Here is a 10,490-nt window from a genome sequence, read left to right on the forward strand (position 1 = left end):
ACCTTGTAAGTGAGAATTTGCCTGGTTACACCAGCAAAATTGCAATTTCCTGCAAAAACACACCTCAAATCCCTCTACTCTGCTTAAGTCTTACAATTTATCAATCTCTTACATGCTAAATATTTTACTTATTTATCTTGTCTTTTGTCTTTATCCACTACTAAAATGTAAGTTCCAAGGAAACAGGGATTTTTACTCTTTTATTCACTGCTGTATATCTAGTGCCTATAACAGTTTCTGGTGTGTAATAGGTGTTAAAAATACTTTCTTCGTTTGGTTTTGTTGAATGAGTGAATGATCTTCCAATCTATCCCCTGTCGAGGAAGGAAACAAGGTTGGTGATGGTGACTTGCTGAAGATATCAGAATCCCAATGATCACTACTTCATTATTTCCAAATCAGTCCTTTGATAATCTGTTCTAGAATGCTGTCTGGAACGTCAAACTGTGGTTCTCATGTCTGGAGGGGGTGGCTGACTAGTGCTCTCACACATCCTGTACTTCCCTTCTCAAAGACTTACCAAACTATTTGTCATTGTTTTCTCACTGAATCATTGGATCACCTGTCTATATACAAGTGCATGGCAAGTCACCAGGTGAATCACTTCCACCAAGGACCTCTCCCAAGGTCAGGCAGTGCTGGCCATTCTATCATGGTCTCTCACAACAGCAGTCTTCAGGCTTTCTTGCTCACATATCCCCTAAAATAACTTCAAAAAACTATGTATCCCTTCACATCTTTTAAGTTGAAATCTAAAATTTTCATCACACATTTGAAAATATATTTGTAATAGTAAATAGAAAATCTTAAAAACGTTGTAAGTTGAAATATGATGAAGACTGAATGTTATCAGAGTTAATAGTTCATTACATATGTGATAAAATAAGCTTTTACTACCTTATGCAATAACATGACAAATTCAAAAGAATTCATGCATAGCTTTTATCTGTGGGTGTTAGCCAATGTATCTTGAAAAATTTAGTAGTCCCAGAAAACATTCCATTTAAAAGATTAAATATACATTTAGAAGACTCAGAATTAGTAAGTACAGCATTTTGGTGTTCTGAACTCAGAACATCCCAGTGAAGATCCAGCCCCATCCTAAACAGAACTATGCACAAAACAGGGAAAGACAAAAAGTCCAATCAAACTGAGATACTTTGATTGGTCTTTAAAGGAGCCTTCTCCAAAATCAATTTTTCTTATTATTACTTTGGCCACAGAGAGTTTTACACTCTGGGACAATCCACCAGAGTAAGGGCATACTGAGGGATAAACAGGAGTGTTAGTGAGTTCTCAGGGAGTGTTAGAAGAAAACAAATACAAGTGGAAGGAAAGCAGGGATTAGAAATTGACTTCCTTATACAAAAATAAACTCAAAAGGGATTAAAGACCTAAATGTAAGACTGGAAATCATAAAAGTCCTAGAAGAAAACACAGGCAGCATACCCTTTAATATAAATCATAGCAATATTTTTTTGGATCTGTCTCTCAAGGCAAAGGAAAAGCAAAGATAAACAAATGGGACCTAAAACAGCTTTTTCACAGCAAAGGAAACCATTGACAAAATGAAAAGACAACCTAGTTCATGGGAGGCAATATTCACAAATGATATGATGGATAAAGGGTTGACATCCAAAGTATATAAATAGCTCATACAATTCAATATCAAAAAAAAATTTAATAATAAGCAGAAAACCTAAATAGACATTTTTCCAAAGCAGACAGACAGATGGCCAACAGGCATGTGAAAAGCTGCGCAACATCGCTAGTCATCAGAGAAATGCAAATCAAAATTACAATGAGATATCACCTCATACCTGTCAGAATGGCTATCGTCAAAAACACAAGAAATAACAAATGTTGGTGAGGATGTAGAGAAAAGTGAACCCTAGTACACTTTTGGTAGGAATGTAAAATGGTGCAGTCACTATGAAAAATAGTATGGAGGTTCCTAAAAAAACTAAAAATAGAACTACCATAAGATCTAGCAATTCCACTTCTGGGTATATATATTTGAAGAAAATGAAAACACTAATTCAAAAAGATACATGCACTCAATGTTCATTGTAGCATTATTTACAATAGCCAAGATATGGGTTAAGTATTCAATAAATGGAAGCTATTATTATTATTCAGAAGACCTACTTTAAAATCCTATCTTTTCTACTGAGCAGCTCATTAGGTGTAACCTCTCTTGAACCTCCATCAAGTACCCTTTAAGAAAAGTACAGTATACACTTATTATCTGATCAAGCATTTCTATTCGTAGGTATTTAACCAAATAAATTGTTTGAGTAATTTGTACACAAATCTTCATAGAACTTTTATTCATAGTAGCCAAAACCTTTGCATTGTTTCTACAATGCAAATGCCCACTGACAGGTAAGCAGATAAACTATGGTAGTCCAGTGCAAAGGAATACTATTCAACAACAGCAAGGAACAGACTACTGATATATGTACCAACATGGATGAATCTCCAAATATTAAGCTGACAAAAAGAAGCCAGACAGAAAGCGAGTAAATACTGTATGAGTTCATTTACAGGAAATTCTAAAAGAGACAAATCTAGTCTACGGTGAAAAAATGCAGTTGGTTGCCCAGGGCCTGGAGTGGGAGGGCATGAGGAAAATTTGGGGGCGGTGATAGAAATGGTCTGTATCTTGCTTGTGAGTGAGTATATATGTCAAAACTCATCAAACTGTACCTGTAAAATGCATACTTCCTACCAGTAAAATGGATACTTCCTACTAGTATGCACGTTACACCTCAACAAAGTTGATTTTTAAAAGTCCACATGCCATTATCCAAGATGTCAAAATCCAAAAGCTGTGAAAATCAAAAGATTTGGTGAGTGCAAAATGTGACCTAGCCAAACATGAAGCTCTTCATAGTCTGTATTTATCCTATTGAGTCATGATATTCATGCATTAAAGTGAAAGTAATCACAGAGTGCTTCCTCAGACCTTGCAGGGGGTATACATACTACACAATATATACACTGAATTACCTTTCTAAAATCTGAAATATTCTGAATTCTAAAACAGGCCTTGACTCAGACTTTTGGATAAAGAATTGTGGATTGCTTTCTTTGTCCTAGGAAAAAGAAGAAGAATGGAAGAAAGAAAAAGGAGGGAAAGAAGAGAAAGGAAGGAAGAAAGGACAGAAGAAGGGTGGGAGGGAGGGAGTGAGGAAAGGGCATCTTCCTGGTACAAACCCTTCCTAACCAACCTTCTTGCCGAAGTGTTTCTATCTCTGCCCTCTGCAGGCACAGCACCTGCTCTGGTCCTGGTGACAGCGATCTGATGACTCCCCCAGCCTCGTCCTCACTGCCTGAGCCACTAAAATCGATCTAATTGATCAAGTGTTTTTAAAAGATTCTGAACACTCACATTTTAGAATTTGGTTCCAAGAGCAGGCGCTGTGGGCCCCTTTATCATCCCTGTCTCAGAATTAAGAACCTGGGAGAGAAGGAAAAAAAAGATGAAAGAAAAACTACCTTGAGAATTTGCCAAATAGTGAATTATTTCGCACCTCTCTCCCTCAGCCTTTCCACGGAGGGTTGGTTTGAATCGAAACACTTCAAAGTTCTTTTGATATGTTTTCCTCTGGTCCATATACCCACCACACCCACCACAGAGAAATGGAGAAAAGATCCATACTTCATTGTGGGGACTTGGAATTAATTTAAAGCAAATATTTCCCCTAAAATGCCTCAATCCACAAACTGAGATTGTTTTTCAAGTTTTTATTTTACTTATTCTGTTTCCAACATGTTCTAGTTGCAGCCTCATGTGTAAACTATTGTGAACATGTTAAATTAGAAACACATTTTTTATTGTTATCTTTACCTCTCCAACTTTTAGTCTTCCCTAAAACATCTTGTGACCTCTGTGGTGTCACAACCCTGTCACATGAATTTTATGTCCCTTCCTCCTTAATTAGTCATGGTTACAGAGCAGCAATTATGTACAGAATAGGGAAAATGCAGTATTTCCTCTAAGAAAGGGTTAAATAGACAAATGTTTGGATCAGGTTCCCCTAACACCTTTGGAATTAATTGGATTTGAGGCTAAAAATAAATTACCCAATAGGTTAAAATGAGGTAATGTTGAAAGAATTGCTTGGAAAAGAACTGCAAAAATGCAAGAATGTCACCATGAATGGTTAAGAGCACCTTGCAAAAGCAGAAGAAAGCAGGTATGTTTCTCAACTAGATAAGGACACTTCAGGATGTAGGCCAGGTTATCCCTAAGACACTGATTCAAGACAGTAATGCTATTATCTATCCCTCAGTGCTGATGGGGAAAGTAGGTTGACAAAACAGAAAAGTGTTCCTATTCTTGAGGAATTTGCCATCCTCTTTAGCATTCTACTCCAAATCTAGAGTTGCCTTTCTTCCTGTGAGATGTCCTCAGCAAATAAAATAAGTGTGTGTTGAGGCAGGGAGGAGATTGATTCTGTGGTCCAATCAGTTTGTCAGAAGATTCCTGTCCTATCTTCCTCTTGGAGATTCACTATGCCTACTTGCATGTCAAAGGCTCTCAAAAGTCCTTCAGCGAAGAAACCTATTTACATCTATTTAAAGTGTAATTTCCAAAATTTATTTGACCGTGAAATTCTCTGTACATCCACCAATAGCTTGCAGAACTAGGATTCCTTGGAATGTATTTGGAGAAATATGGTTCTAGAATCACTGTGCTCCCATGTTTTGGTGTTGCTACTCCACAGATGAAAATAAATCTTCCAGGTTTGGTCCACAAGTTTAAAATCATAGGGAAGTGTACATGATTTTGTTCCTCCAGTTCCTGTAGTTTTTTGGAAGGGGGACTCTTTCTAAAAAGGGAAGCATTTGTCCCCTTAGCACTCTTGAAGCATGTTTGCTGGTAACATATCTTGGCTACATCTGAGCACGAATAACAGACCCTGTTTAGAGTTCTGGACTTGCGGGGAATATACACTTCATGTCCAACAAAAGGAAATGAAGCAGTACTTTATTAATAGCAGAGCAAGCACACGATGGGTTCTCTGGTAAACTAGGCTAGAATCTAGGCTTCAACACCTAAGAAGAGCTTCTTCCTCCTTTTCTCATGGCCCTAAAATGACTCGGTCTATAAAGTAGAGAGAGGGACTTAGCCAGACTTACGCAGGGGGCCAAGCCCTAATCAGACCTACTTACCCATGGAGGAGATAAGACAAGAAAAATACCACAGAAATATGAAAGAGATACCACATGGATGAGAGGCAGAGTAGATCAAGTGTGTGCCCTGTCCCCCGGACTCTAGCTTGGGACTCGCACAGTAGAATATCTACTATAAGGAGAATTTGTGAACATTTAATCTACAATCTCTCTAAATAATCTATAAAAATACTACAAAGATGTTTACCAATTTACCAATATTTTGAGAACAAAAATATAATTCTATAGATTACCCTTCAAAACTGGAAAGGTACTCAAATTCCCGTTATTGACATAGCCATGCCAATATTCCTCACTGCCTGGGCAGTGGGTGGGAGGGGAGCGGAATGGGAGGTGAGGAGTTCTCAGATGATGAGTGGCTCTAGGTCCCCTGCTGGAGCTGCTGCTGGGCTCTGCCTCCACCATGGCAACAGTCAACTCACTCCCTTACCCCTCAGAGAGGTGGATCTCTCTTCTTCCCTGAACCATCTTTTCCCAGTGCCCTGGTTACTGCCTTCTTACATTCTTTGAGGCACTGTCTTCAGCTTTGGTCTATACAGCTCATAGGAGTGACATGGTAAGGGAGGGGGAAGAAGTGGGGATTAAGGAACAGAAGTATAAATGTCTATGGCATGTGGGCAGGAGAGTCACTTCTCATGTTGCTGGTAAAATCACTACCATCCCTCTTTTTCCTCTCCATCCACAGCTGGTTTTGAGACTGTTTCATGCCCACTTATCTGTGTATTACCAATCACAACTCACAAACAGAAAATTGCTACATCTTTCCAGAACCATTGAGTGGATTCTCAGGAATATTTGCTCTAATGACTAAGGATCATCTTCAGTAGTGTGACAGGGTGGGGTTCTAAATGCAATGACGCAACTTTGATTGTTCTTTTCTTGTTTACATTAACAGTTGCCTGAAAGAATCTGGAAATACAGAAAATCCGTGCCTTCATTTCCGAGAGTCAGCATGAGGTCCCTGTATACATCTTCTGTCCGCAGAATGTACACGCTCAAGTCCCTGATGTGCCAATAAGAGCCAAGTCTATAGTTGAGCCCGTGGCCCTCAGACCCCCACCATGTACAAGGGATCTGCCAGCCAGTGCCCAGGGTAGCTCAGTTCTTCCTTGAGAGTACCTCTGTACCATCTACTGGATAAGAGCCAGTCAGCTCCCCTCAAGTGATGCTAAGGTGCCTTACCCTAGCCCTTCTAGATGACTTCAAGGTCACTTGCCTTTCTTTCAGAATGTACACTTAGAGATTCCATAGTGATATATCTTCCTATACAGTGAAGCAGCTGGAATTGCCCTCACTGAAAAAAGGAAAAACCAAAATTAATATCTGAGAGGCTCCCTCTCTCCCATTCTAGTGTAATACCCTACTATAAAAGGTTTTTTGAGCCCTTCCCCTTTCTAATTGTGTGGCCAAGTAATTTTGACAGGGTAGAACAGCCATAAGCATCTCAGATGACCTTGTTGCCTCTTGCTGAAAGCTAACGTTATACTCGGAGCTATATCTCTAGCCCCTAGTGCAGTGACTGGCACATATGAGGTGCTATATGAATATTTTGCAAATGAACTAAAGCAATGTTATTTTTTCTTATTTGACAGTTTTTTTATTCAGATCCTGTTTAACATTGAGGATAAACTGTTTTGCCTAAATTTTCATATTCCTTTTGCCAAGGTTCCTGCAGATTCTCTGCATATCTAAGTTTGATTGATAGTCTTCTGAATTCTAATTAATTGATCATGTTAATTACTGACTCCTGCCTCTTCCTTAGCCACCATCTCCAATTAATCAATCTGTCCTATAGTCTTAAATAAGACTTCTCATCCAGTCTCAAATATGTCACTTTTTTCCGTCTGCTGTGCCAACATCATAGTCCAAACCACCTTCATTTCCCTCCTGGACCCCTGCAACAAACTCCTAACTAGCTCCCCTGCCTCCAGTGTTACAATCCTGTTCAAATGCAAATCTGGCCATGTCACTTCTATGCTTAAAATCCTTCAATAAGAGACACATACCAGGGGTTCTGGGAACATGTGGCCTGAGTGAAGTCCCCATCTCAGCACTCCCAGAACAAACGACTCGTTTCTCCAACAGGCAGGTGCTGAGACCTGTGAGTGAGAGTCTGGGTTCCTTACAGTCCCTTCAGAGAGAGCTAGTGAAGGATTTCCCTCTTCCACTGGACTGGGCAATCAACAGCAGAGTGCAGCTGGTAGCCAGGACTTATGGGTGTTGGTACACAAAACGAAGAGCTTGTCCATCAGGGATTTGTGGATCCCAACTATGCCCTCCACTTCCTCAAAGTTGACACCAACCTAGTAGGCATGTGCAGGTCGTTCAAACCCTTCCAAAGCCAAGAGAGGGAAGACTAGGTGAATAAACCCTCCCTTCTCCTGAGTTGAGTGAGTAAAGGTTTCTCGAAGTTTCTTCCAGGTGTCTCAGCAGAATGCTGGCATCTGTCTTTGCACTACAGGCCTACAGGACCATAAATCCATTTTCTTTTCACCTCCTGTAGGATTCCCACCGTTAAGGACACTTCAACAACCAGGCCTGAGTCCTAAAGAGTAGACGGGGAAAACTAACTACCCATTTAAGAAACCCCAGCAACCAGACAGAGGAAGATCAGGCAGAACAATCAAAACAAGTTCTCAGTGAGACAGAACTGTTGGAGAAAATAGACAAAAACCTGAATAGAAAATAAGGTTAATAAGAGTTCTGAAAGCAGTTTTAAAAGACTTTACTTGCATAAAAATAAGATCTCTCAGTGGAAAATTTATTAGTTAAATTAAAGGAGAAGATGATCATTAAGATCCTAACTCATGCTCTACAAGAGCAAATGCAAGATATACTTCAAAGTACTGAGCAAAATGATAAAAGAAATTAAAGTATCCAAGAGAAAAAGGAGAAACTGGAGGGATCAGGAGTTAATATAAAAATAATAAGTGTTTCTAAAAGAGGAAAAGGAACAGATGAAGGAAAGGCAATCATTCAATAAAGAGTAAGAGAAAATTTCCCTGAACTGAAGAAAGATCCAAATCCTCAGATTGGAAGCATATGTATGGAGTTTCAGGCTGGACTGACAAGAAAGAAAAATCACAGACAAGCAGGTTAGAATTCCTGAGCTTTAAGGAGAAAGAGGAAATCTCATAAGCATACAGACAGTTAAAAATCAACCTACCTGCTATCATGGGGGGGAAAAAAATCCAAGTTGTCACACAGAACCTAGAAAGCTAGGAGTTAAGGAAAACCATCTACAAACAACTGAAAGTAAGGACTATGAACCAAGAATTCTATACCCAGCCAAGATACTATTCTGTTGTCAGATGAGTGAAAGATACTAGAAAACAGGCAAGGACCAAAACAGGATATTACTCAAGTTCCCTTTATAAGGAAAATACTTGAGAAAAAAAAAAATGAACACTTTCATAAATGAATTAAAACAGAGACTCCAAGATGGGAGAAGATAAAAAGGAACAAAAATTACTGAGCAATAATACTTGATATGTGTGTATATGTATGTAAACTAAAATCTTAAAGAAAATGCACAGCTATTTGTGTAGTATATAGTGTATAATTTATGATAAGTAAGGACGGTTGAAAGAAGGGATATATTTTAAGAAGAAGCACTATCTCAAAAAGTAGGATTTGGAGGTGGAGGGTGGAGAGAGGAGGAAGGCAAAAGTGCTCCCAAGAGAGTAGAGAAAGGAGGAAAAATAAGCAGAAATTTAAAGCATTCTACAGAAGGAAAGGTGAATGAATAGTAGCTGTGGCAGCCATAGAAGTGCCACATCTTCCTTCAAGAGAAAAATGCCATGAGGAATACAGTTTGCTGACAGCCTCCAGAGGCTGGGGGTGGGAAAAGTGACTTAAAAATCTCTTAATGGCAATGATATGACTAAATATTTGAAACAGAATTAAAAGACAATTTGGAAATGGATATAAGCTGAATATTTTAAAAACCGATGACTTTATTCTAGAATAAACTCTTAGGAATGAAATAGGGAAAATATTTCATTTTAAGAGGAATAAAAATTGTGAAATACTTAGGAATAAATTTAACAGGAAATGCATGAGAACTGTATAAAGAAAAAAAAGAGATATTATTAAAGGCAAACAAGATAACCACTCTCTTGGATGGGAAGACCTATTATCATCAAATGTCAATTCTCCCAAAATGAATATTCAGGTTATGGGGAACAGAGCACTCTCATACATTGCTAGTAGAAAGAGGAGGTTTCCTAGCATTTGTGGAAAGAAATCTTACAACATATGTTAAAATAAACAGTATCCTTTGACTCAGTAATTCCAGTCCTGTGATATACAGCACTAATGCCTGAGGACATATGTACACGATACTTATTGCAGAAGAGTTTGCGGTTGCAAAAAGCTTTATAAACAAAATGAATGTTCACAAATGGGAAACTGGCTAAATATACTGTGATACGTCTACATCATAAAATAGTATATGTCTACCTAAAAGAATAAAAAAGAGCTATGCCAAGTGAGTTGGAGGGAGTTCTATGCAGTATTGAATGAGAAAAGCAAAATGCGGGAAAATGTGTATAATATAATGCCATCTTGATAAAAAGAAAAAAGCAACCACACTACTCAAAACACATCTGTGTGTGCATATGTGTGTATAAAATATATGTTTGTACTTCCTTGATTCTGAAATGCCTATTCTTTTCACACTGTAACATCTCTGAAATGAGGATGCATCTTTCAGTCACCAAACGACATATGGCAATCATTACAGTGTTGTCCTTGCCTACAAGTGCACGTCAGAGCATGTGTACCCACATGTAATGGGTGTCGGGGGCTTCAAGGAACAGTCCAAATGCAACAGTGGAGCAATGTTGCATTACAGGCAATGCTGCATCATTAATGCTCTTGATGGCACAGATGACAGCAGTGTGCAGAAAATCACAGACCCAAAGTCTGTGAATTGAAAAGAGATTCCAAAGAGTCAAATTCTGAATATGAAGAAGTTTTAGGACTATCTAGCCCACTTTATTTCACTTACAATTTTCCTTTCATGTGTACAAATGAGTGATATCTAAAAAAGGCCTAAAAGAAATAATTCAATAAGTTTTAAAGTAAAAGTCACAAGGGTTAAGAAAGCATTGTGTCATGGTTTAATTGGCAGCATTTTTTTTTGTTTCAACATAGAACATAATTGTGTGTCTTTAACTGTAGCATCTTAAATTAAGTGAAATTTGCAGTATAGATATATGTTTATTAATATTAGAGCTGTACAGGACTATATGAGCAAGGAGAAAATTATGGATGAATACAATGCA

The sequence above is a fragment of the Monodon monoceros genome, unplaced genomic scaffold (genome assembly GCF_005190385.1).
Source record: "Monodon monoceros isolate NGI ecotype Baffin Bay Population unplaced genomic scaffold, NGI_Narwhal_1 Super_Scaffold_14, whole genome shotgun sequence".
Taxonomy (NCBI): domain Eukaryota; kingdom Metazoa; phylum Chordata; class Mammalia; order Artiodactyla; family Monodontidae; genus Monodon; species Monodon monoceros.